The following is a 12,392-nucleotide window of genomic DNA, read 5'->3' as shown; positions in this document are numbered from 1 at the left end:
GATATTTGCATAGTACCAGACAATGTTGAAACAAAGGAACCAGTCCCCGCCCCAATACACAGAAGAGACCTGGTCAAACCAGTCAGTCAGGTGACCACCTGCTGGCCAACCAGGGGAGTTTGAAATTGGAAAAACAGAATTTGAACTCAGAAAGCCATGTGCTCCTGGAACTGAAGCAATAATTATATTCTCTCCTGTCTGCCTGTTTCCATCTCTTTGTGAAAACATGTGAACTTCAGAGAGAAAGAGCAGTCTCATCCGTCAACCAGGTTGGAAAGGAACAGTGGGCCCCGACGAGCAGCAAGACTACGTACAATCAAGTGAGCTCGAAGCACAGTAAACAAGAGACCTTTCTGATATTGCCTCAAACCCCTCTCTACTTTAGTTTCCTCTTCTCTTTTCTGTCCCTAACTGATTGCGTATATCGTGCGTGCATGCTAGCATGGGTGCTTCATATATCCGCTGGCATGAACCATATTAGAGTTTAAGCTTAAGGTTTAATAAATGTCATCTTTCTCCTTTAAACCTGAGAAAACCAGGTGTGTTGGTTTCTTTGACTTATGATTGGAAAGTTGTGAACAAAAATTCTCAAAAGGGAGGAGTTCAAAACACTGTGTTTAAAAATAAAACTGTGTTACAATAAGACCAGATAAAGACTGCAAAAGACCTCTAGATACATTTCTCACCTGGTCGTAACAGAAATTTGGGTGCTAGCGTCCGGATTTTTACCCACAGATGAACGAGTGAAATTGGAAGTGGGAAGCCAGATTGTTCCCAATCAAAAACAGCAAAGATTAATACAGGTTTTCTTGTGGTTGTGTGTGCTTGAATACTAACATGTCTGCAACTGAAGCGAGTAGCTCTCCAAGCCAGGGTGAAGTAACTTGGGATAAGTTCAAAGCACTGTCTATGGAAGAGTTGAGGAAATTGGCTGAGCAGTGTGGGATCACTGTATGTGGCAAGGCTTGCAAGTCTGAACTCCTAAGGCTAGTGGCCAACCATTTTTCCCTTGAATCTGAAGAATCAGTGTTAGAAACAGAATCTGACAGGGTATTGTTAGCAAAGATACTGTTGGAACAAAGGAAACTTGAATTTGAGGAAAGGGAAAAAGAGAGAGGCAGGAGAGGGAGAAAGAGAGAGCCTTCCAAAAGGAGTGCGGAGAAAGAAAGACAGGAGAAGGAAAGAGAGAGAGACAGAAAGAATATTCCGGAAAGAATACAAAGAGAGAGAGCTAAAGCACCTTGAATTAACTAGGGGACATCAGAGTAACACTAGTGAAAGCATGGCCAGTATGGATGAGCATAATTCAGGCTGGGTATGAGATTGCTAAAACTTGCTCAATTAATTCCAAAATTCAATGAGGAAGATGTGGAAGTGTTTTTTTGTGTCTTTCGAGAAACTGGCAAGGCAGCTAAAATGTAGGGATTAACATATTAGCATGGATAGAAGATTGGCTGGCTGGCAGAAAACAGACAGCATGCATAATTGGGTCCTTTTCTAATTGCCAGGATGCAACGAGTGGAGTTCCACAGGGGTCTGTGCTGGGGCCTCAATTTTTTACAATTTATATCAATGACTTAGATGAGTGGAGTGATGGTATGCTAGCTAAATTTGCAGATGACACAAAGATAGGTAGGAAAGTATGTTGTGAAGAGGACATAAGGAGGTTGCACACTGATAATAGATAGGTTCAGTGAGTGGACAAAAATCTGGCTGATGGAGTATAATGTGGAAAAATGTGTAGTTATGCACCTTGGCAGGAAAAATAAAAAAGCAGAGTATTACTTAAATGGAGAACGACTGCAGAATTCTGAGGTGCAGAGGGATCTAGGTGTTCTAGTGCAGAGTTACAAAAAGTTCGTATTCAGGTACAGAAAGTCATAAAGAAGGCTTATGGAATGCTATCCTTTATTATGAGAGGAATTGAAAATATAAGTAAGGATGTTATGCTTCAGTTAAACAGGGCATTAATGAGACCACATTTTGAATACAGTGTGCAGTTTTTGTCTCCTTATTTAAGGAAGGATGTAAATGTGTTGGAGGCGGTTCTGAGGAGGTTTATTAGAGACCACATCTTGAATACAGTGTGTAGTTTTGGTCTCCTTATTTAAGGAAGGATATAAATGTGTTGGAGGCGGTTCCGAAGAGGTTTACTAGATTGATACCTGAAATCAGCGAGTTGTCTTATGTGGAAAGGTTGGACAGACTGAGCTTGTTTTCACTGGAGTTTAGAAGAGTGAGGGGAGACTTGATTGAAGTTTATAAGATCCTGAATGTCTGAACAAGGTGGATGTGGAAAGGATGTTTCCTCTTTTGGGTGACTCCAGAACTAGGGGGCACTGTTTTAAAATTAGGAGTCGCCCTTTTACAACAAAGATGAGGAGAATTTTTTTCCTCTAAGGGTTGTGCAACTTTGGAACTCTCTGTCTCAGAAGGTAGAGGCACGATCATTGAATATTTTTAAGGCGGAGATAGATAGATTCTTGTTAGGCAAGGGAATCAGAAGTTATCAGGAGTAAATCAGGGTGTGGAATTCGAAACACAAAAGGATCAGCCATGATCTTATTGAATAGCGTAGCAGGCATGAGGGGCCGAATGGCCTACTTCTACTCCTAATTCGTATATTCGTATGGTATATATGTTCATATGGAATCCAGGACCTCGGGAGGGTGCTCAACAGCCAACACCCTCTTGCACCCATTGCTCACAGTTGCCCTCCACAAATGTTGTCCTTCCCTCCTATCCACACTAGCCATTTCTTTTACTCATAACTCTCTTCTTTGTCTTCTTGCTGGAGTAGAGAGCACACAACTTTGGGGCGAGGCAGAGACCCGATGGGGGAGGTGATCCTTCAGTGACAGGTACCTTGGTGGCCACTGGCACTGCGTGCCCGCCTGGTCCAGCTCAGGAAATAGGTCTGCTGGCTGTTAAAGCCAGAATGCTTGGCCACAATAGCACTTAATTACCTATTAGAATATTTGAATGATTTACCCGACAGCTGCACTCAGATGGGTTCCCCTCTTGCCTCCCAAGGTGAAACCTGGAAGTGGGTAGGATGATGTTGGGATCCTGACTCGACGACACTTTTAGGGGATTTAACTCCCCGCACACACTCAAACCTGCAACCCCTTGCCTGTAAAAATTCCCCCCAATTTTGTCACCTCAGTAACTTTAAAATGAGCATTGATGGAAGATTCACAAAAATACATGGATCAACTTTAGCAAAATCATTTTATAATTCCACTTTAAATGATCTTTGTTTTGATTGCCTGTTAGTAAAATAATGCCATCATCTTTTCCTGGTTTCTCTGGCAAACCTTAAATATCATATCGAGCTATGTGCAATTTTCAAGCATTAGGTCTTGCTTTTCTGAGTTCAGTGCTGAACTTGGCTCTTTGTTATAAAGAAGTATAATTTTTAAAGATGTACTAAAGGTCAACAAATCTTGAGGATCTGATGACTTCGACCATGGTTTTCTAAATGAAACAGATGGGAAATTTGCAGATGTGTTCATCAAAATGTTTCAAAGCTCTCTGGATTCAGGAATTGGATTGGAAACCTGTGAATGCTACTCCGTTATTTGAGGCAGGAGAGGGAGAAACCAGGAAACTGTAGACCTGTCAGTTTAACATTAGTTGTATGTGTTACGACTGAGGTGGGAGGAGTGCACTGTCTTTTCTAGTTCCACTTCTTCACAGGTCACAACATATATTTAAATGTTTACCCAGTTACCGATATGGTCAATCATAGACTCTACACTTAATCCCAGAGTAAAATACACCAACCAGGTTTCTTTAATAAACAACAGAATTATCAGTTTATTATAAAACAAGACATAACCAGTAACAAAGCAAAGTATTAACACACAGAGTGAAATTTGAAAGTTCCCTTTTATCTTAGCCCCTCACACACATACAGACACATACACACACACACACACTGGTTAACCGAAAAAAATAGAGATTTTCTCTTTAAAGATCTGCTACAAAACAAAGACCAAAAAAAAACTTTGGCCAAATACTTGCTAATTCTTGAAGAAAAAAAGGGAAGATATGGAAAGATGTCAGTTGATCCTTTGTTGGTTTGGTATCCCAAATACGCATCGACGGCTGTCACTGGGATCTTTTTAGAACAGTTCTTTTCAGGTGATGTTGAAGATCAGTTTGGCAGGCTTTCCAGGAGAAATACGGCAACAGGGGCTTCTGGCAGGCTTTTCAGGAGGAATGCAGCAACAATTTCTCTATTTCTTACACCGGCTGCTAAGAACTTCTCAAAGAAATGGAAAAGCTGGCAGGTTTTTCAAAGAGATGGAAAAAGCTGAGCTGGGGATTTGTCCTTGGCACGTTGATTTTACACTCCTTTCAAAACACTCCACACCCCAACTGACTGTCAAAAATGAAGCCAGAACAATATCTCAAGAGTCAACCCTCCTGACCCCTATAAATCTCGACCTGTCATTTCTCCGTAAACATCTCCCCCAAATCAAAAAGCCCCTGAAGACAGGTGACTTCTAGTAAAGGTTGTTTACAAACCAAGTCCGAAAGACCTTCCGATGACCTCTTTAGTGACCCCAGTGAAAAAAACATGCATGGGATCCTTTTCAGTCTTCCCAAATAAAACAATATCCATAATTCTAAAATACATGAGTCCTCAAAAAAACTAACAAAAAATTTAGAAGCACCGTCATAACATAGGGAAGTAACTGGAATCTATCATCAGGGACAAAGTTGGTTATTTTGTTGAAATCCATTATAAGGCTACTTCTCTTTTGCAACAGCCACCTTATGGACCAACATGATTTAATGCAAACCATAGGATAAAATCTGCACGGTTTAAATTAAATATTGGGAAGTCTGAAGCCATTGTCTCCGATCCCCGCCACAAACTTCACTCCCTAGCCACCAATTTCATCTCTTTTCCTGGCAACTCTCTGAGGATGAATCAAACTGTTTGCAACCTTTGTGTCATATTTGACACTGAAATGAGCTTCCAACAATTCCACTCCATCGCGAAGACCAACTATTTCCATCTCCCTAACATCACCTGACTCTGCCCTGCCTTAGCTTATCTGCTGCTGAAACCCTTATACTTGCCTTTGTCACCTCTAGACTTGACAATTGCAATGCACTGCTGGCCAGCCTCTTGCATTCGACCCTCTGTAAACTTGAGGTCATTCAAAACTCTGCTGCTCGTGTCCTAACATACACCAAGTCCTGTTCACCCATCACTCCTGTGCTTGCTGTCCTGGATCAAGCAATGCCTCAATTTTAAAATTCTCATCGTTGTTTTCAAATCTCTCCATTGTCTCACCTCTCTCTATCTCTGTAATCCTCTCCAGCCCTCCAAACAATGTTCCCTGTAAGGTAAAAGCAAAATACTGCAGATGCTGGAAATCTGAAATAAAAACAAGAAATGCTGGAACCATTCAGCGGGTCCGGCAGCATCTGTGGAAAGAGAAGCAGAGTTAACGCCTCGGGTCAGTGACCCTTCTTCGGTATGTGGGTGCGCAGCCGTGCAGCAATTGGGAATGAGCTGCACAGGGAATGTACAGGCTGCGCACAAGTAATGTTCCCTCTGAGATGCTTGCATGTGTAGCTGTGCGTCGATCTTAAAGTGACCATGCAATGCAACAAGCTGGTCCCGTACAGCAAACAAAAATTAGAGGAAACATTGCCTGGAACCCTCCGACGTATCTGTTCTCCTCTAATTCTGATCTCTTGAGCATCCCGATTTTAATCGCCCTATCATTGGTGTTCGTGCCTTCAGCTGCCTGGGCTCCAACCTCTGAAATTTTATCCCTCAACCTCTCTGCCCCTCCATCTCTCTTTCTTCTTTTAAGACAGTCCTTAAAATCCTGCTTCTTTGGTCATCTGCCATAATATCTCCTCATGTGACTTGGTATCATGTTTTGTTTTACAATACCCCTGTAAAGAATCTTGGGATTTTGATTAAATTAAAGGTGCTATATAAATACAAGTTGTTGTTGTTGTTTCATGAACCAGTGATCGTTGAAATTGAGAATATTCAAGTGAAATTACAATCTTTGCTAAATTTAATGAAAATATAGATATGAGTATAAATGTTAAAATACCACTTTTACCCATGTCTTTTTTTTAATAATATAAAGACTGTATTCTCACCTATTTCTCCCACCCCCACCCCCCCGCCATCCTTCATTGCTGAATACAGAAAGACTGCTTGCTCTACTTGTTGTGTCCTCTGCCCTATCACACACCTTCCCTTTATTCTCTTCCCCACCACAACCCCCGCCCCTGCCTTCACTTGCTTAAAACCTAATACTTTTCTCACCTTTGCCAGTTCTGATGAAAGGTCACAGGCCTGAAACATTAACTCTGCTTCTCTCTTCTTCTGAGTTGCTGGAGTGTGAGGAAACACTGCCCGTTGGCAAAGAACTTTCACCATCTGAGTTTGGATTTTCAATCTCTTGGTATGGAGTCTCTGAGAACGGGCTGATACTTTCCAAACCAGAACGACTGAGATCCTCGAGGAACTGTGACTCCAGGCAGGTACCCTTGGTCTCTTCTGCTGTGATGGGTACCTTGGTGACCTCGTGAATAATGATAATGTTGAGGTCCTTACATGCTGGTAGTTCTGCCACTGCTGGTCCGCTCATGTCTGCAAGGTAGAATGTTGTGGTTTCCATGCCAACTTGCTATAGCAGGATTGCATTGTCAGTGTGCCACTGCAAGCGATGGGTGACCCATTGTATGCTTGGCAGTTGTTGGTTGTATCATTAATTTCCAATGACTCCAGTACATAACTTTGCGTATTCAGACTGGTAGGATATTTGCACTAGCGCTGTTGTCAATCTTGACCCTGAATGTATTTTTGCCAGCTTTCTTTGGGCACGTGATGTTAATAGTGGCGAAAGCTTCCAGTTGTTTTACTTTATCAATGTGATGTGTCAGAATCACAAGATGGAACGTCTGTTCGTCTTTGGGCTGAGAATTACTCCTCATTGAGTCTTGTCTCGGGTCTGAGTCATTGTGGACTTCGTATATCGGCTTGCGTTTACACACATCTCTGGCGCTCTCCTTGCTGCTGTTGCTGTGCCTGTCGTCTGCTTGTTTGTGGCCTGCTGTTACTTTGGGCTACATTTTTGGAGCCAGATTTCTTACATAGGTGGACCCAGTGTCTTTTTGCACTGCATGTCTTGCGCAAATCACAAAGTGCAGGAAATTTTTCTGTGAGTGGGACAGACCATACTTACCAGACAGCTTGCTTGCTCTTTTTGACCAGGCTATGGTGCCGATATTGTTGGCTGCGCCTAGTGCTGGCAGGTGCTGTTGTCCAGCTACAATGGCTTCATATTTCCTGCCATCTTCCTGCAGCACATCATGCTGTGACCTTTCTTTTTCCCCAAGAGGTCTTCTGAAACGCTTCAATGGGTGCCGATACAATCACTAGCTCCATTATTCGATCGGACAGCTCAGTTTCTGAGAGGTTGTATTCGTTGCCCTTATTACAGCATCTACTGATGAACTGATCTATTGATACCTATGGCTGTTGTCTGTAGGACATCAATTCCAGGCAGTGAATTCTAAAATTCACTCGTAATCGGAGCTGATCTTCCAGCACTATCCATATCTTTGTGGGATCTTTCTAGACCTCTTCAGATAAGCCAGAGGTATTGATTCTCTGCAATCCTTCATTTCCAACTGCTATTAGTATTTTTACAGCCTGTTTTTATGGTTCTACAATCACTTGGTCTGTAAAGCATAATTGCATTCTTTGTTATAACAGTTTGAACTCAGATAGGGGATCCATGACCTTCCAGTTAATGCTGGGAAATTTGGTATCCGTCTTTCTGCTGTTCTTTTGCTTAAAACTTGCTTTAAGACCGGTTCAGTGACTCTGCACTGTTTTTCCTTTAAGAAACTGTCTGTTAGTTAGGCTAGCTGCTTTGACTGACAGGAGCAATTGTTTACTAGTCATGGGTGTTTATCTTGCTTCCAGCACTTGAGCCTGTTCTGTTTACACAGCTGTTCAATAGGCAGTTCAGTGGGCTATTTTTTAGAGTTTTTTTATGTTCTTTACACTGGTGTGATTTTAATGGATGTCTTTTTACTGTGGCTTCGTGAATGGAAGCTCTTATTCACGCTCGAGTAGTTTAATTTTTTTAAACTTTGGCTGCGTGAATGAAGGCTCTGCAGTGATCTGGGTTTTCCCGCAGTTTTTATAACGGACACCTCCGGTAATGGCACCGACCTTGATCAGCTCAGGAAAGAAGTCAGGTCTTCCACATTATTTTTTCTACACTGAGATTTTGGGGAAAAAAACGATGTTTTGAAGGACTTCAAAGTTTTTTTTTAAAGCAAAATCTTTTCCCGTCGGCACTATGACTCGCCCGATTTATTTGCAGCCTATCATTCTGTGCTCTGTTTTCTACAGCTTGAGGTAAGTTCTTTTTTCACTGTTCAAGTCAGTATTTTTCTTGAACTTTCTCTCTACTGGCTGTAGGAAAGGTCGTTTTCAGGGCTCTTTTAACCATGCTCTTCAACCTCAGACTTTAGAGAGAGAGAGAGAGAGAGTCATACAGCACCGAAACAGGCCCTTCAGCCTACCGAATCCACACCGACCATTAACCACCCATTTTATACTAATCCTACATTAATCTCATTTCCCTCTTCCATCTTCCCTCAATTCTCCTACCACCTACCTACACTAGAGGCAATTTACAATGGCCAATTTACCTATCAACCCGCAAGTCTTTGGCATGTGGGAGGAAACCGGAGCACCCAGAGGAAACCCACACGATCACAGGGAGAACTTGCAAACTCCACACAGACAGTACCCAGAACCGAACCCAGGTCACTGGAGCTGTGAGGCTGTGGTGCTAACCACTGCGCCACTGTGCCGCCCTTAAATTTGTCTTTTCACCACTGCTGCCACCGTATACTGATGACTTTATGTTGTCTTGTGCAACATCAGTGGGATGCATGGAGTCCAGTTGGTTGAAGAACTCATGCAGGTTTATTATAGCTAAACTGTTATACAGTACAGAGGTAACTATTTACAGAACCTTACTCTGGTTGTTATAGTTACAGAGTGACTCTGGCTTCGAGTCACATGACTGCATCCTAGTACTTGGCTCATCAGCATACTAAGATCTTAAAGGGACATCACTCTTAAAGGCAATCATACAACAGATAGAGAGGGGCAGGAGGAGGCTCGTGTGGAGCAGAAACACCAGCATACACCTTTTGGCTAAATGGCCTGTTTCTCTGCTGTACATTCTGTGTTATGTAACAGAGGAAATGTTTGTACAATGTGAAGAGTTTCCAAATATGCTGGATGCTACAGTTCCTTTGAGCAACCCAGTGTTATTTGGCTTAGGCATGCAGAACTCTTCAACGAAAATATCAGAGAATGAACTTTGTTAGGCACCATCAACATGCTCAATGTCATGCCAAACATGTATAGAACCCTCTAGGAGATCAAGAAACCTTTCTGGGATATCTGAAGAAAAACAGTGCTGAAACTGTTTTTCAACCACGAAGCTTGCATGTCTATGAAAGCCTGATTATCGGGAACCTTGTGGGATGGAAAGGATCACTGAAACTAAAATAGGTATATTTTCAGTGATATAGTAAGCATCCTTTATTATCTGTAATGTTCATTATACTTTCAAGGGCAATTAGGGATGGGCATTAAATGCTGGCCTAGCCAGCAACGCCCACATCCCATGAACAAATAAAAAAAACTTGATGGGATGTGGTGCCTGCAAGTAGTTGAAGAAAATTATGTCTCCCATCATTGCTTGCTGAGTGGAAACATTCACCCAGATTCTTCATTTACTGATGGGTTAATAGTGAGATGGGTCATTCACCTACTCGTGTGATCATGCTGCTAAGTCTGGACTGACCTAATTACTTATGTGCGGCAGGATGGCAGTAGTAAAACTCCTGCCTATTGGTTTAATGCTTTGGAAGGGTGAGGGTTATAGTTGTTCTGCATCATTTAAAATTCTGAAGCTGGCTAAAAGGACACATAATTGGTAGGCAGCAGCAGAACATTGAAATAATGTGATAAATTTGCAGCATTAGTTGGGGGTGGGAGGATGGGTGGGGGCTTATCAGCAGCAAGTGCTCCCAGATTAACTGCTGCTTTGGTGCATGTCTTTCCAGGAGGAATAAGGTTCAGAAGAGAAAGTGTCTTGTGAACAAGGCAGGAAGAGGGTGGTCCAGACTTTATGAAAGGAGGTGGCAGAGGCACTGAGTACAACCTTCACCACTCTACAAACTGCCACACAGTGCAGGAAGAGGTTTAATGATCACTCAAGACTGACCAAGGTAAGTGAAGGGACTCTTCCCAATGCATATCATGTAGGAATGATAGAGGCATGACTTCCTTACCTCTCATGGCTTGTTAACCTGGGTGACAGGAAAACTGATGGAATATCAAGGGAATTCTAGATAAAATGATGCACCATGTTAACTCCAAGCTACTGTAAGAGCTTGTTGCCTGTCATGGTGTATCTTGGTAGCCTTCAGGGAGGATTTAAATGGAGGCTGCATCTGCACATTTGATAACAATGGTATGAATGCAGAGATATGGATGCTAAGTCCATTTGCCAGTCTCAACTTTTCTAACTCTCTCTTTTCTCATTGCAGATGTAGCACTTAATCATTGCCAAAAAAACTGCCACTAGAGGTGGAAGAAAAATCTTGCCTGTGGTGGAAGTTTTGCAGCTCACAGGAAGACAATCAGGAGAGGCAGTAAGAGATGGGAAAGTAGGAGGCTAGGTGCTAAGATCTGCTTACTGAAGACAGGATAAGCGGGAGAAAATGTTGTTTTAGCTGTATGTTGATCGTTAAAAGTATAAAAATGGCTGCGCACTTTACTGTTTCTTGAACGACTCATTTAAGTGTTTCCACACAATCTTCTGTGATTTTGAAATCATTGTAAGTGACTTACAGGAAGAAGCCATGTGCTCTGATGAGCATCCAGGGTTATCAAGATTCATAACTTGACCCATTCTCACCAACTTTGTCATAGGAACTTACCCGCCCAGCAACAGCCCAGATACACCCATATGGGAGGAAGTAGTCATTCAGAAGGGTTTTCACTGACTGAAGCATCAAGCACTAGTGTGCATGAGTGGTGGGAGTAAAAGAGAACGTGAGTGTGGTTCCTTCACAGAAATTGTAAAAATAATTGCCTCAGCTCAGGAGCCAGCCAATCCTTCTAAAAGAGAAAAACAGTGATTATCAATCTCTCATACAGGCAGTTGAGAGGAGCCTGCCTGGAATGACCCAAAGGCAAAGTACTCAGGACAGTGGTTACTTTTGCTGCTATGGGCGATGCTGTTCTCGTGATGGAAGTGGCCTGCACGTCTTCAGCTAGAAATTGGCGCAACTATCAACTAGTCTCCGAATGAAGGGTGGGTGGGGGTAAAAAAGCACAGCTTTTTGAGGCATTGACAGATACAGAAATCTAAGTAAAATCTTTTAGGTCTATAAATCCTGTGAAGTGGGTATCTGCATGTAGGAAACAAACATCTTTTGTGATGCCTCACTTTAAGAGCTTCCCACCTAGCCTGTCCCATATCCCTATGCTCCTCCTTTTCATAACAGCAATATAAAGAGATCCTCATTAGGGAATGCATTTTTCCAGTCCAGAAATTACTTCCCCAAGTGCTCACAAATTTGTGTCATAATCTTTTGAGAAATTCCAAATCAGGTACCATCAAAAAAGTGCTAATGTAGGGAAGGTTGTTGCAAGCTTCAGTCAGAAAATGCAAAACGGTCTCTTCCATATGTTGTTTTCTCTGGGATACTGCTGGGTGGCTCATACTATCACTCACATTCTGGCAGTGTTCTCAGGTTGATTTTGGGGTAGTAATTGGAGAGAACTGCACAGAGATCTAGGCTGCACACATTCATCCATATTTATATGCAGCAGGATAGGCTGGAGACTGGCAGTTTATCAATAGGAAAATCTTAAGTATTTCAGTGATCCTTTGCCTCATCTGGCACTTGACCAAAAAGCTTTTTTAAATTAAAGAAAAATACTGCAGACACAAAGATAAGTAGGAAAATAAATTGTGAAGAGGACATACGGAGGCTACAAAGGGAAATAGATACTTTAAGTGAGTCGGCAAAGATCTGGCAAATGGAGTATATTGTGGGAAAATGTGAAATTGTCCATTTTGGCAGGAAGAATAAAAAAGAAGCATATTATCTAAATTTTGAGAGATTGCAGAGCTCTGAGATGCAGAGGGATCTGGGTGTCCTAGTGCATGAATCGCAGGTACAGCACATAATTAAGAAAGTTAATAGAACGTTATCATTTATTGCGAGGGAAATTGAACACAAAAGTAGAGAGGTTATGCTTCAGTTATACAAGGCATTGGTGAGACCTTATCTGG

At 42.1% G+C, this 12,392-nt stretch overlaps 1 protein-coding gene across 5 annotated transcripts in view; it reads left to right on the top strand.

Moving 5' to 3' along the window:
• foxp2 (forkhead box P2) overlaps positions 1 to 12,392 on the top strand; it is a 924,460-nt gene that overhangs the window by 148,897 nt on the left and 763,171 nt on the right. For all 5 annotated transcript variants that reach the window (XM_068050567.1, XM_068050570.1, XM_068050565.1 and 2 more), the window contains one exon: positions 10,150 to 10,314. The gene's annotated coding sequence lies outside the window, so the exon portion shown is untranslated. The remainder of the gene's footprint in view (positions 1 to 10,149; positions 10,315 to 12,392) is intronic.

Source organism: Heterodontus francisci, chromosome 18 (genome assembly GCF_036365525.1).
Source record: "Heterodontus francisci isolate sHetFra1 chromosome 18, sHetFra1.hap1, whole genome shotgun sequence".
Classification (NCBI taxonomy): domain Eukaryota; kingdom Metazoa; phylum Chordata; class Chondrichthyes; order Heterodontiformes; family Heterodontidae; genus Heterodontus; species Heterodontus francisci.
The sequence above is the reverse complement of the archived record's forward strand: the minus strand, read 5'-3'. Positions and strand labels throughout refer to the sequence as shown.